The sequence below is a fragment of the Dicentrarchus labrax genome, unplaced genomic scaffold, assembly GCF_905237075.1.
Source record: "Dicentrarchus labrax unplaced genomic scaffold, dlabrax2021, whole genome shotgun sequence".
In the NCBI taxonomy this organism is placed as follows: domain Eukaryota; kingdom Metazoa; phylum Chordata; class Actinopteri; family Moronidae; genus Dicentrarchus; species Dicentrarchus labrax.
Window position 1 is genome coordinate 14,207,024 of NW_026136708.1, and position 13,706 is coordinate 14,220,729.

Below are 13,706 nucleotides of genomic sequence, written 5' to 3' on the forward strand. Positions count from 1 at the left end.
TCACCAGATGATATATGTCAGTGTAGGTGTGATTGAGCTGGCAGATGACATTAAGTAATGGATATTACGTTCACATCGCTTACCACCTCTGCTAAACATCTTCCTCAGTCTTTACCAGGTGTTGAATAAGACTGAAAGTACACGTGGTAATGATTTGGGAGACTAGTTATTAGAATCCTTTTTTTGGCATGTAATGTTTTCTTGGAGCTAAATGTGAAACTCAAGTGGGATGCAATCTAATTTATGAGACAATGAAGACAATACGCTGCATGGCATCTTGGCTATCAGACCTTCTTTCAGGTTGATCATATGAGAGACTTCAGTGCTCTGCCAAAATAATAACTTGCATGAAACATTCCTTGCTGAGACCAGGAGACATTTTTTGAATATATAGCCAGTTTATGGTAATACTACTTAGCCTGTCATTGTTGTACATATATGAATTTGTCTTTGGCAAAGCTGGTTCACTTAAGCTCTCAATCACATCAAGTCAAGGCTGCACAGATTGTGTTTGTCAGATCTGTCAAACCCTGGCGCCATGGGTTGGAGCTAACAAGATAATTACTGGATTGGTAATATCTGGTGGGAAGCAGTGTTAAAGTTGGTAGTCAAGAGTAGAAATCACAAGTCAAGTCAAATGAATTCACTGGACCACACAGATGGAATTTATAACAAGTGTCTCTTCAGTCTGCAGTGTTGGCGGCTGCTGGCTCACTTCTCCAAGAAATCCAGCCAGCCTCCGTGGAGAGGAAATGAAGTGCGTGCGTGTTTATAATCAACTGCCAGATGACTTATTTGAGCTGTGAATACACCTCACTGTTGTTAACCTTAGTCACCAACTAAACTGGTTAACATTCAAAATGTAGATCAGCTCTGTAACTGCTCTAATGGATACAATTTATTAGATTCAATTAATGCTTGTGCTTCATTATATTAATGAAAATTTTGCACCCAGGGCACACCGCCTGCCTAAGCAGTGCCTGTGCAATCTTTGAACCTCTTGCTTTTCATTTCGGCGCATTGCCCATGTTAACAGGTTAGAGCAGCCACACAGCCAATGTGAGAAGCATATGGCTTTTAGAATTTGACCAAAATCTCATATCCCAATATAGGTAATTTCATATGAATATAACTATACATATCACAATATAGGCTATAGGTCATAGTCTAGTGAAAATGATCTTTTGATAGACAGACATGATTTTTACATTTTTTAATATTAAACTCAAAAATATGGATTGTCTTACTAATAAAAGCTGATTGATTGATTGATTGATTGATTGATTGATTGATTGATTGATTGATTGATAAAGCAACATCAAGTAGAAAAACGAGCTATAAAATTAATCTAAGTCAGTTTATTTGTCAAAGTGCAGGATATCTCACCTCAGACATTTCTACCATTTGTAGAAGTTATGCTCTCACTTTCCTGGGTCACAGTTCACAATTTGTATTCTGAAAAGGAAAGCCAGGACTCTTGTTGTCTCTGTTCTCCTCTTTCATCAGGACTCTGCTGTGAAACAGGTCATTGTTCTCCATGGGATTATTTCTTTTTAGATAAGGGTATCAACAGAAACTAGTCCCCAATAGAGAAGGTATCACTGAAACCAAATTCCATCTCTCCAGTGCTTTTGGACAGGTTCAGTCTTGAGGAATATGGAGATGATGGTCTGGTATGCACAGTACGTGTTTGCATTATAATGAAAAATATCATCTTGATATTGTAGTTGAGGCCATACAGTTTGTCCAGAGAGACAGTTACTGTTTCTTGTAGAGCTGAAATTATTAATTGACTATAATTTAAAGTTCTTGAAAGTTGAATGCTTAATTGGTAAATCATAACAATAAGTCATTTTATCAATGCTGACCTGAACCTTTTAAGACCTTGAACAGAATGTGAACCATTTTATTAAGATTCTCATTCTACCTTTTACCTTGTAGAACAAGTGTGTTTTAATTAATCTGTCTCAGTAACCACTTGCTGCACATTTCAGTGATACCCTCCAATCCTGCATAGTTTCCTATACAGTTACTACATTAATTGATTCATAGATCGCTTGGTTTGACTAATCTTCAAGGTGAAATTATTCTAACTTGACTAACTTCACTAAGTATTGGGGATGTCCTGATTAAGTAAATATCTCATACTAATCTAATCTCATACTTGTATTTACCTAAATGATGATCTGGCACATTAAAATTACAACTGCCATCTAAATTGCTAGTAGCTATGAACTACTTGATACAAATACTGAGTGTTCTGGCTTAAAACAAGTTCATAGGCTTAAGTTATTAATATGATATGAATGAAAGATAAACTGGGAGAACGTGAGTCCTGAAAGTGATGTGATCAGCTTACATGAACTGTAGACCCTGACTGTGATTAAGGAGAGTAAAGAAAGGACTGGAATGTGATCTGCTTTGTTTAAGCTGATATTGATCCTTCAAAATATACCCAGATCAACATCTTTAGTATGTACATCATTCTTTATTTTTCCTGTCTATCTTTCAGGGTCACCTGAGAGCCTTCAGGCTGTCATCTGCAGTTCACTGACTCCGACAAGACACCGGGATCTCTGCTGTCTATAAGTACATAAGGCAGCACTCCACTTGTTCAGATGTTGTCAAGGTAACAAAGGGTGTTTGTCTGTTTCACTTATTCTTTCAAAAAAGGCCACTGACCACCTTGAAGCGAATGACCTTGTATTACAGAGCTGTTACAGGAGGAATTTTGGTCTGTGTCATTGTTGCCACTTTTGGTGACTGCCAGGATTATGGTGACATGCTTCCCTTTTTACATCCTCAATTTTCCATGCCATTTTTTTCCAACATTATTTCTTGCAGCTTATTTCTTATTTCTTATTATTTGGTTATGCATGTGTGTGTGCCCAGTGCTGTAATAGTAGAAAGTGACCTGGAGGATTTGTTGTAGCCCATTATCCCTGTGATTGTGTTGGAAATGCAAAACCTCTTAATTCGTGGTATTATTCCTATTGTCCACAGTCAACTTAATAGATTTTTTCCCAGCACTAAAAAGCTAATGCCACCTACTTGAGATATCAGTTCAGGTTATTTTATTTGTACCTGCAGGTAGGTTTGCAGTAAAATATAAACAATTGGAGTTGCACTATACAGACACTAGAGACACAGATGGTGGGTGTAGCAACTCTAATGTAGTAGGTAGGACTAACTTTTATTATAAATATAATGTATAAAACTTTGGTTAATAATATAGTTTGTAAAATGAGGAGTAATCTGCTTTGAGATAAAAAGTGGTGAGTAGGTGGCTCTTATCTATGAGATTGAAACAGCATGTTTTGTTCCAGTAAATGGTTTGCTTCTCTCTCTCTCTCTGTGTTTCTTTCCCTCTCTCGCTTCTTTTTCTCTCTCTCACCTCCTCCTCCAGCCAGCAATGCTGCTCTCCTCCCCTCCCACACACACAGATACACACATACTGTAGATACAGACACTACTATATTCACACAAGTATGAAGGAGAGGGGGAGAAAGACTAGGAATGAGAGATAATGTAGCGAGTGAAAGAAAAACACATCAGAGAACAGACAGAGATGGTAATAGAGAGTGGAAGAAAGGAATGTAATGAGAGAGATGAAATGGAAGGGGGAAAAAAGTTTTTGACGTTTTATTGAAATCTACCCGGGTCCAAAAGTAACAGCAGTGATCAATAAATCAGAAGATGCCTGATAATTTACAACTCTGAAAGTCACTCAGTCTGTTTTATAAGAAGACGTTACAATCCAAATTTATGATATAAATTTGAGAGAATTCCAGAAAACACAATCCAGCAACCTCTTGTACACTCGACACACTCGACACAGTTAGACTCACTTAAAGAGCACTGCAGTATGAAATCTTCCAATCACTCGCAGTTGAATAGAAACCAGCGCTAGGCAGTGAGTGTTGCTTCAGATGGCATGGAGTCATAGGGACTGAGGCGAAGTGCCATTGATAGTCATGTTCCTCACAGGTTGAATGTTACTTGATTTTCAAGAAGGACTTTTAAAGGTCCGTTGTGTAAGACTTAGGGGGATCTGTTGGTAGGATATGGCAGCGATTGTATTCAGTTGGTTGCAATCTGCACATTCAGAGCTAGATCCCACTAAATTCTACACACTGGTCCTTTTTAAAACTTTTTCTAGGATAATATTTTTTTATGCATACAATGGCATCCATTGCATCAAGTGAGCACTGATTCTCTCGTGTTCTATGAACAACTTCTTTCACCAAAGTGTATCACTGATTATATAAGTATGTATGATTTATATGTGGATGTAAAGGATGTACAGTTGCTACATCTGTATTCAGTCTTGTACAATGCAGGCCCATTAAAAATTGTCTGAATGGAAAACTCTCTATAAGCAGTGCACTCTGTTTTTTCAGGTTAGTAAATGCTAGTACTGCACTTTGAGGACTTGCATCATTATGGATGGTTCCCCCAGTGCTGTCTCTGCCAGCTGTGTTTTTATGAGTGAGATGGAAGGAAGGATGGATGGATGGAAAGAAAAGAGAGTGAGGGGATAGTTGACTTGATGGACTGACTACTCACTTACTTTCTGTATCCATCTCTCTCTTTCCCACTTTCAGTCTCAGCATCTCATCTCCTCCCACATGCTCTCACATTGAGTGAGGAATCAATCCTTCTCACTTCCATTATCTCTCCCTATCCATCGCTATCGCTCTCTCTGCCACTTCATTCTGGCCATTCTCTTCCAATCGAATACACTTGCTGTAGGCACAAATGAGCGTGTGTCTCTCCAGTCCCACAGCAATCATACCACGTCCTCATTAGGTCTATTCTTGTGGCCCGCCTTATCCTGCTTCATCCCTTTTTCCCCACTATAATTGGGCAAAAACTCTGCCTACCTGTCAGCAGGAGCCTTGATACAAATGCTGCAAATTATTCCTTACTGCCACAGGGTTTATTAGCATTGTGTAGGTTATGACAATGGCCTCAGAGCAACTATGGGTCATTGCTGCCCTGTGTAAATTTCAGTAAATGGGTGTATCCTGGGGAGTCAGATCTCATTCAAACCACCACCACCCTTGCTATCTTATGAATAGTGGCTGCAGTGAAGACAGAAAGAGAGAGCCTTGAAAAATAAAACGTGCATAGTTTGTTTTCAGGCTTTCTAGGTCAAAGTAGGTGATTTTAAACTTCATTATGGCTACATTTTTTTCCATCATGACTAATGCTGAACATATGAGAGAGTTGCTTACTTGGGGTGGTTCTACAGATGATCCTGTGCAGGGCTTTTCTCCAGAAGGTTTTGAGAATATTCTGGATGCACAGGGACACTCAGGATATGCATTTATTACACAGTAACCCCAGCATTTAGTTGTTTATGGCTGATTCATGAAATCATTGCAAAAACACACTTGTATTTCCCTAATGACTCTCAACACTAGAGCTGCACGATATGGTTAGAAAAACATGTTTTCTTCTGGGTATCTCTGCAGAACTGCGATAGTTTATATTATAATGCTGTTGTGTCACATTTTAACTGTATCAAAAACTTGCAGCTTCTGCGATTTGGATATTGCACTTGGCCATATATTTTCGTTTTGATAATATTTTGATTAATTGTGCAACACTATTATTTACTCTCTCCTTTTTAAAATACATTTTTATATAACCTTTATTTTGACAGAAAATCTCATTGAGACATGGGGTCTTATTTTCATGTTTGAAGTGTGGGCTATTAGTTGTGTAGTATCACTGTTGCATTGTTTGGAGATACCCCTAATGTGGTGTGTACAGATGTTATACATCATTTTGTAATTCAGTAATCAATGAGTGTTGAGCACAAAAGAAGAGCTTCAACCTTTTGGTTCCATTTGTGCTATTATTAGAGCTTGTGAAATGTGTATAGGATCCTTTTTTTTGTATCTTAAACTGTTAAACCTTCAAGTAAAGCTAACTAAACACACTGAGGAAGTCAGTTATGCAAAAATGAGCAGGTAACTGTCTACAGTTACAGCAACTATCAGGAATAAAAACAAACGGTGGCATGGAAATGTTGGCAGCAGCACAAACGGACATCCCAAAACCTTGATTTAACAATCTCTATGGAGGCTCTGTACTTAAGCTTCGTCTTGCACTAGTATAATTTGCTAATAGTGTCAGCTGCAGGTAGTCCTATAAAATCAGCAGAGCAGTGTTAACACACCCTAACACTTAAGTAGATAATGTGTTGTTTCTTGAGCTATTGCAGAATCAGTTTGTAAGTGGTTTTGTATTTTCTTTAAAATCACCCAGGCTTCAGTCTTGAGTGTGACTGGCTCACGCATTCTCTGTCTGACCTGTCACTTCCTCAGGGGAAGCAGGAAGTGGCTGAGATGTGTTTCCTGTTGGAATGTGAGACTGCTTCCTTAGCTGAAGCAAAGCCTGGCACTGCCCTGTGTTGGAAGGCAACAGCAAAAAACTGGCTTTCCTTACTATATATTCACAGCACATTACAGCCACATCCATTAAGTTTTAACTGTATATCCATAACGTATTGCAAAGTACAAACAGCCACTTTAACTTTAGTTTAACTTCCCTCTTCTGATTGAAAAATGCATCCATTTGCAGTCATATCTTGTAACAAATTTTGGTCAAAAGGTGTTTTTCTGTTTAATGACAAAACTGCTCATTACAGCCAACATCTGGTAAGGAGGAGGACAGAAATGGTGACGTCATCTGACAAAATCAAGATAAATACAGGTTAATGACAACAGCTGTGTGATCAGTCTATATCTACATTTAAAACGAGGGATCAGAGAAAATTAGAGAGGACAGAAAGTGTAACTTTGCTGCCATGCAACCAACTGTGACTGGAAAGGCAACAGGAGGAGGTCAGTTACTCTGCAGGTTTTCAGCCTTTTAAACCTGTTTAATCCCCTCCTGCTCTCTGTGATCACCTCTGATCACCTGTAATATTGTTCTCATTTACATATGATTCTATTTCTGTTCAGAGAAGGGAACATGTATAAAATAGGGATTTAATGTTTGCTTATAAATACTAGTCATTCTCAAGTAGATTTTATGATTGTTAAGGCGAAATGAACATAAATACAGGTAAATGACAACACCTGGGCTGTGTGATCAACACACCAAGTTGGTATTTTTAAGATTCATCCACTTTGGAGATGGCTTGAGAAAAGCTCAGTCTTTGAGTGAGAAATGCTTGGTAGTATGGTCAGAGAGCTGAAATGGAGAGAAAAACATTTAAGCACTTCTAATTTGAACCGTCTTAATGTGGATGCACTCTTAAGATTGAGAGCACAGGTGGGAATCTGTAGAATTCCTTTGTGGCTTCATTCACATTTCACTTCCTTATTTGTCATTTTTTATTTCTCTTATTTCTCCACTGAGTGGAGTATCTGTCTGTCTATCCAGCTCTGTCTTCTTGCATAGAGTGAGCTGCTCTCAGTTCTCAGTCCTACTCCTCTCCTTACTGCAGTGCTCTTTCTGTTGCCCACGCAGAGCTGCGCCATTTTGGAAATCTGCAGCTCTTTTCACATAGCTGTAATCCATTGCTTTTCTCCCTGTGACTAAATAAGTTACCTGTGCTATGAGGCAATAGGCAACAGTACATCCTCATTTACTCTGTGGACTTTCATATGACTGAAAATATACCCTGTGTTACCAGTTAAAAAAGAACTTTGCAGTACAGAATTGAAACCGAGCTAGTGAGACCATGCTGAGATGAACTTGCTGCTGGGAAACATGTAATTATCGTCTATATTTCTGTTCTCCATGCCTTTCTTTCTTCATTTCTGAACTTTTGTGTACCAGTATTTTGTGATGCATCAAATGGGTCATATAATTTAAGTACGACAAAGTTCCTGCTTCCCGTTACCAGAATTTAATTTACTCTTTAGTTTTGATGACAGGGCTGGGGTATGGTTTGCCCTCTCACTTTCTGTATTCCTCTCAATTGTGTTTGCTTCTGGTTTTCCTCTCTTTCAAAACGTTCCTTCCTTAAACTCTCTACACTTTAATTAATTTACATTCTCATCTTACCCTGTGTATCTCTTCTCCATCCTCTCTCTCAACACACTCTCCTCATTCCCTTTCTTTATCTCTCTACAGTACATCAGCCCCCAGCCACCATGCTAATTACACCGCAGTTCTTTTTCTCTATTATTCACCACTCTGTTAGTTCTGTCACCCTCACTGCTGTGTCTGCTTTTGCTACATCGCCAGCATTTTGTTGGGGTCTGCAGTGGCTGTTGAAATGAGGAGGGGGCGTGTACTGGTGCCCAGTTCAACAACAAATGGCTGTTTAGCGTCATCTGATTGGCACAGATTAGAGGGCTCTTGGTGGTGGTGCGGAGGTGGCTCTTGCAGAGGACCAGGTGGCTTCAATGCTGCTGTCTGAGTGCAGCTGACGGAGCCATTTGCCTGGAATGTCTTTTACTATTTTTATGACATGTTGCTCTGTTATCTGTGATTGAATGGATTAAGACAGAAAATGGGTGAAAATTAAAATGAAGCCATATTTCACCAGATTAATGGTTTTATTTTTAACACTGCCACCTCACTGCTGAGGTCAGTCCAGCTATCAAACAGATACAAAAGCACTGACAAGAAGGGGTGGGAGAAGTAATCACTTTTTAAACACCTTGCAATTCTCTGTTTAATAGTTTAGCATTGATGCACAAAACACCTTAATTCAGAGAATCCCCCAGGGCTATTTGTATGTCAGCTGCCGTCTTAATAGCTCATCACTTGCCTTTGTCTGGCTGGCTACTTATATGTACCTTGGCGAGGGCACATTTTGTGGAAGATTTTTTGAGCTTGCATGATGAAAATGATGTTAATGTGTGCTAGAAATTCTGCTTCTGATCTTGTTTGGTTTTAATTTAGTCAAATTGAATTAACTAACTTGACAGCTACACTGTATACGATGCCCAAAATGCTCAACTTTTGTTTTTTTCAGTATCTGGTATCTTTTTGCTAGTCACACACACACACACACACACACACACACACACACACACACACACACACACACACACACACACACACACACACACACACACACACACCTTCTGCCAAATCTCTGAGTGAGGAGCCTGAAATGTATTCTTTAAAGATGATGCCTGCGGCTTGGTTAGTTTCAGTTGCTTATTTTTAGGCTATAGCAAATGGATTGGAAGCTTTCATTTAGGAGGACCCTTGTTAAGTCTGTGCGTGTCTGAGTGCATGTGTGTGTTCTTCACTGTTTACTTATTTATTGTCTTCTGGAGAGACCCAAGAGTTGACAAGGTGTGAGACCAAGTAAATGTCAGCAAGTGCCAAGGTGTTTTCTGAGAAAGAAACACGTGCTTGTCAGGCTAGCACTGCAAAGGTTTTTATCTGAGATTAGCCCATTAGCTTTTTGCTACTAAATGTGTGCCCCTTTTTGGTTGGGTTTAGTTTAAGCTACTGTAATAATCATTGGTATTTTCATATATAAATATCCATTGCACTTGACTAAGTGTTGTACTGATCTGTATTGCTGTCTGTTTATGAAGACATGAGTGGGATTGAAGACAGGAAGTATGTATGTAGCAACAGCAATGATGGGCACTGTGGCTTAACATGCAGAAAACAAGAATACCACAGACTCTTAACTGCAATAGAAAATCCAAACAAACTCTTTGACAAGTCATTCAGGAACGTGCAAAGCAAAAACAACAACCTTTGTTTAGCTCCACAGATTTTTTCCTAAAATCAAAACAAACAAAACATATTAAACAGCAGCAGGCAACAAGAAGCAGTCACTCCTCGCTTTAGTAATGAGATGCTTTATACCTGCAGTTTGATTGAAATTAGACAAGCAGAGCAGCAGTTATATTTTGGATGTTCAAACATTTGACCTTAATACCTCTCCAGTTCAGCCAATTATAGTATTGCTTAGACCAGAACATTGTATAAAAGTCATCCTACAGTCTAATTTTTTGGAAAATCCGACCAGTGATGTAAACCTCACATTTTCTCAAGATTTTGACTTTTATTTATAGAGGTTGTGTGTGGGGAGGTTGGAACTGACATTTTATGCCCACAAAAGTTGTGGTACAGGAAATGTTTGAACTTATGTTGTGCCTCATCCTCAGTCCATTTAGCAGCCACCTGTCTGTCTTATGGATGGGTGGACAGCTTGAGCAAAATGTGCTTGTTATTTAATTGGGTTCCCTCAGCAGAATGACATGGAACAAAAAAATGTGCAAGGAACAATACCCTTCCGTCTTAACAGTATAAACTGAACCTGCACCTTGTGCACAAACTGTAGAATAGGGCTGCAGATGCCACTGTAGAATAGGGCTGCAGATGCCAAAACAATGTAATGTCTGTTTGATTAAAAAGAACCTTACAGTCACTAGTGGAACATGTTTGTTCTATATCTGAGCAGTAACATACTTTATGCTCACAGCCCTCCATGTGAATATGTTGTTGGCTAAAAGTGAAACAGAAAAGTGACATCTCAAACATGCACAACTCAAAGATCTTATAGATTATTGTGAGATAACGTAGTTACGTCACTATTACCGGTCTATAAAAAACAGCCCTGCAGGGAAAATCAATCTATCTACCAACCAACCGACCAACCCCCACCCTCCCAAAATCCTCTCTGCTTGCCATAAATAATAAATCAGCACGTCACAAGGGCAGTTGGCTGTATGGGTGGACCTGATTCATCAGACCTCACGCGACCCAGATACCACTGTGCGCGAATGGTGTAAAAGCCAATGTGATGATGAAGAGCACAGTAGTTCAGTAGTTCATATGGGATTTGTTTGTATATGGCAGTACTTAAAAGTTTAGTTAAATAGTGATTGAACTGGCTTTGCTAAAGGAACAGGAACAGGGTCTCTGTTATACAAAGCAGTGCAACAACAAAACTCAACAAAAGATGAGATTTAAGATCCACAAAGGTAGTTTATAATGCATGCTTATTGTATTGGATTAATCTTGTCATTGTGTCAAACTGTTGTATGTTTCTTGTGAATTAATACTGTATTAGGTAATTAACATTCATGTGTATTCTTCATCGATGCCTTTGTTTTCACTCGATAAAGGCATGTAGATGTATAATAAAGTGAAACGTATCCCATTGCACCATGAAGGTAGAGAGGAGGGGAAACTGAGGGTTGGACGCCTGAAACACAGTAGGGGGAAGGCAAGGAAGTGTTTATGTGTGTGAGGGGTAAACAGGTATTGTTGTCTTTCTGTGGTGGTTTGTGGGTTTGATTAAACTGCATCGCTGAGCAGAAGAGGTAATCATACACGTGATGTTGAGGCAAACTGCCTCTTCCTGCATATTCTCAATGCACTGATATCTGTACCAACTGTGTTGCTGTGGGTTACAGTGAAAACACACACAAGCTTGCACACAGTGGATGTAAGAAGACCATAGCTATTTGTGTCATTGTAGCACACTGTGGACCTGGAACCCTAAGTGGCACTTATCCTTAGTCCCTCACTCCTCTAAATATCCATCCTGTCCCCCTCCTCCATTTCCCATCACTCATATCGCTTCTGTTCTGCATAGACATCATCATAGCTGTTGATCCAGTGGGATGGAGTAAGGGGTGTTTGGGCAGTGTGTTAACATGTTCACTGACATGTAACACATAAAAGTGTGGACAACTTCATTCTACATTCTCAAGCTAACAACTTGGGAAGAAAAAATGTGAGTCTGTTTTCCAGGAATTTAGTCTGCCCTCATTGATAAAAATAGGGTGGTCAGTATAAAACAATACAATTCAACAGCACCACATACTAACTACTACTTAACGTGATTAGACATAGAAGAAGACTATAATGGAAAGAAATTATAAGAAGATGCCGTCCACACTTTATTGTTAAAGATTTTATAATTTGCAGTGACATTGTTTTTTTTCCGAATGCAAATCTGGCCCTTCACTCACCCGAGGTATTTGAAATATATTGCTGCATCATCACATTCTGAACATAATAAACTTTATTTAGCCAAAATGACACTGAGGTTGATGAATTGACAATGTTTAACTTTTTTCTTCTTTGTCCTTGTCATTTGTCAGGTGATTTGTGAGTACAAGAGATCCAGACACCCACAGTCAAAGAAGAGTCGTCGTCTTCTTTTTTTTTTTTTTTATTAAGGCCAGGTGAGAATACTTTACATTTTTATAAACCATGTGCATATGCTAGCTTTGCAGAAATGCAAGAAAGAGGATCTCATTAAATCAGGAGTCACAGTTGAACTAATACAAGTGTCAATGGAGTCATAAAGAAATGAGTCACAAATATGGAAATGAGATGTTCCATATTTGTGACTCAGTGCTTCAAAAACATCTGTTTGACTAATGAGACAGTTAAGAACTGCTGCTAAAACAGAGGTGTGAAACAGAGTGGTAATATGAGTGACTTCACAGTTAAGGCTATAGTCTCGACTGCAGCACTGTGTAACTCACTGAGCAGACTGTGCCTCTGGCCATTACAAGTTGTTGTTGAGGCATTTGAAATGAAAATGTATGACAACAGCATTCAGCCTTTCTTTAGAGTCACTGTTCAGTATTAAGGGATGCTTTTAAGGTAAATATCTTCATATTTATTCATAAACCAAACCCTTTAGGTACCTAGAACCTTAGCTATATATATTCGTTATTAATACACACACACACACACACACACACACACACACACATACACACATACACACACACACACATACACACACACACACACACACATACATACACACATACACACACACATACATACACACACACACACACACACACACACACACACACACACACGCACGCACACACACACACACACACGCACGCACACACACCCCTCTCTCATCCCTCTGCTCATCTCCTCCCACTGCCTCCATTGCAATTCTGTGATAGCTGGGGATAGTGGAGTGTATGCCGTAGAACGCCTTCGCAATTTCACACGCGAGAGAAGAAGACAACACCGGCAGACTTCAGAGCTCCCAAAAAGCCCCTTTCACATTTCAGTGAGCCAGAGAGGAGACCCCACCCCACTGCCGAGCTCTGCTGGGGGAGAAAAAACAGCAATGCACGTTTATCTTTCCGCACAATTACAATTTCACTTTGAAAGGCTCTGAGCTGAAAACTCCAACACATTTGACTGCCTGGCAGCTTTCAAAGAGAATAATGTTTGATTTATTTTTTTTCCCCTTATCTTCCCTGTGTGTCTTGGCCTGCCATTTCGTCATCTACACTCAGACAAGCTGAGATGAAAAGCTGTTTGGCTTTCAAATGGCTGTGTAGTACTTAAGAACATTGGGCCACTGCTGTTTTATTTTGACACATGAGAGGTTCAGAATACCTGTATTTTGTTTAAAAAGTTTGTTTTTGGGCCGTGGTTGGTGCAGAGCAGTCATTGCGTGTGTGTGTGTGTGTGTGTGTGTGTGTGTGTGTGTGTGTGTGTGTGTGTGTGTGTGTGTGTGTGTGTGTGTGTGTGTGTGTGTGTGTGTGTGTGTGTGTGTGTGTGTGTGTGTGTGTGTGTGTGTGTGTGTGTGTGGGGGAGAGGAATTGTAATTCCTGCTTTCAAACTTTTTGCATATAGTTTATATTCAGTGAAGTTTGAATGTGACTGTCTGGAAAGTTTAAACCAACTGAGAAGTGAGACACTAATGCCACTGAGCCTGGGAAAGATGACTTGGGTGTGAAAAAATATAATGTGATGCAACATTCTTAATCATC

The 13,706-nt window shown here is 39.4% G+C and overlaps 1 protein-coding gene across 5 annotated transcripts in view; it reads left to right on the plus strand.

Annotated features, from left to right (window-relative positions):
- The window catches only part of sipa1l1 (signal-induced proliferation-associated 1 like 1), a 77,905-nt gene that overhangs the window by 23,761 nt on the left and 40,438 nt on the right, over window positions 1-13,706 (plus strand). For 2 of the 5 annotated variants that reach the window (XM_051410105.1, XM_051410107.1), the window contains exon 2: window positions 2,513-2,629. The gene's annotated coding sequence lies outside the window, so the exon portion shown is untranslated. Of the gene's footprint in view, window positions 1-2,512; window positions 2,630-3,406; window positions 11,924-12,050; window positions 12,135-13,706 lie in introns of all 5 variants that reach the window. The other 3 variants (XM_051410104.1, XM_051410103.1, XM_051410106.1) reach the window with 3 other exon arrangements.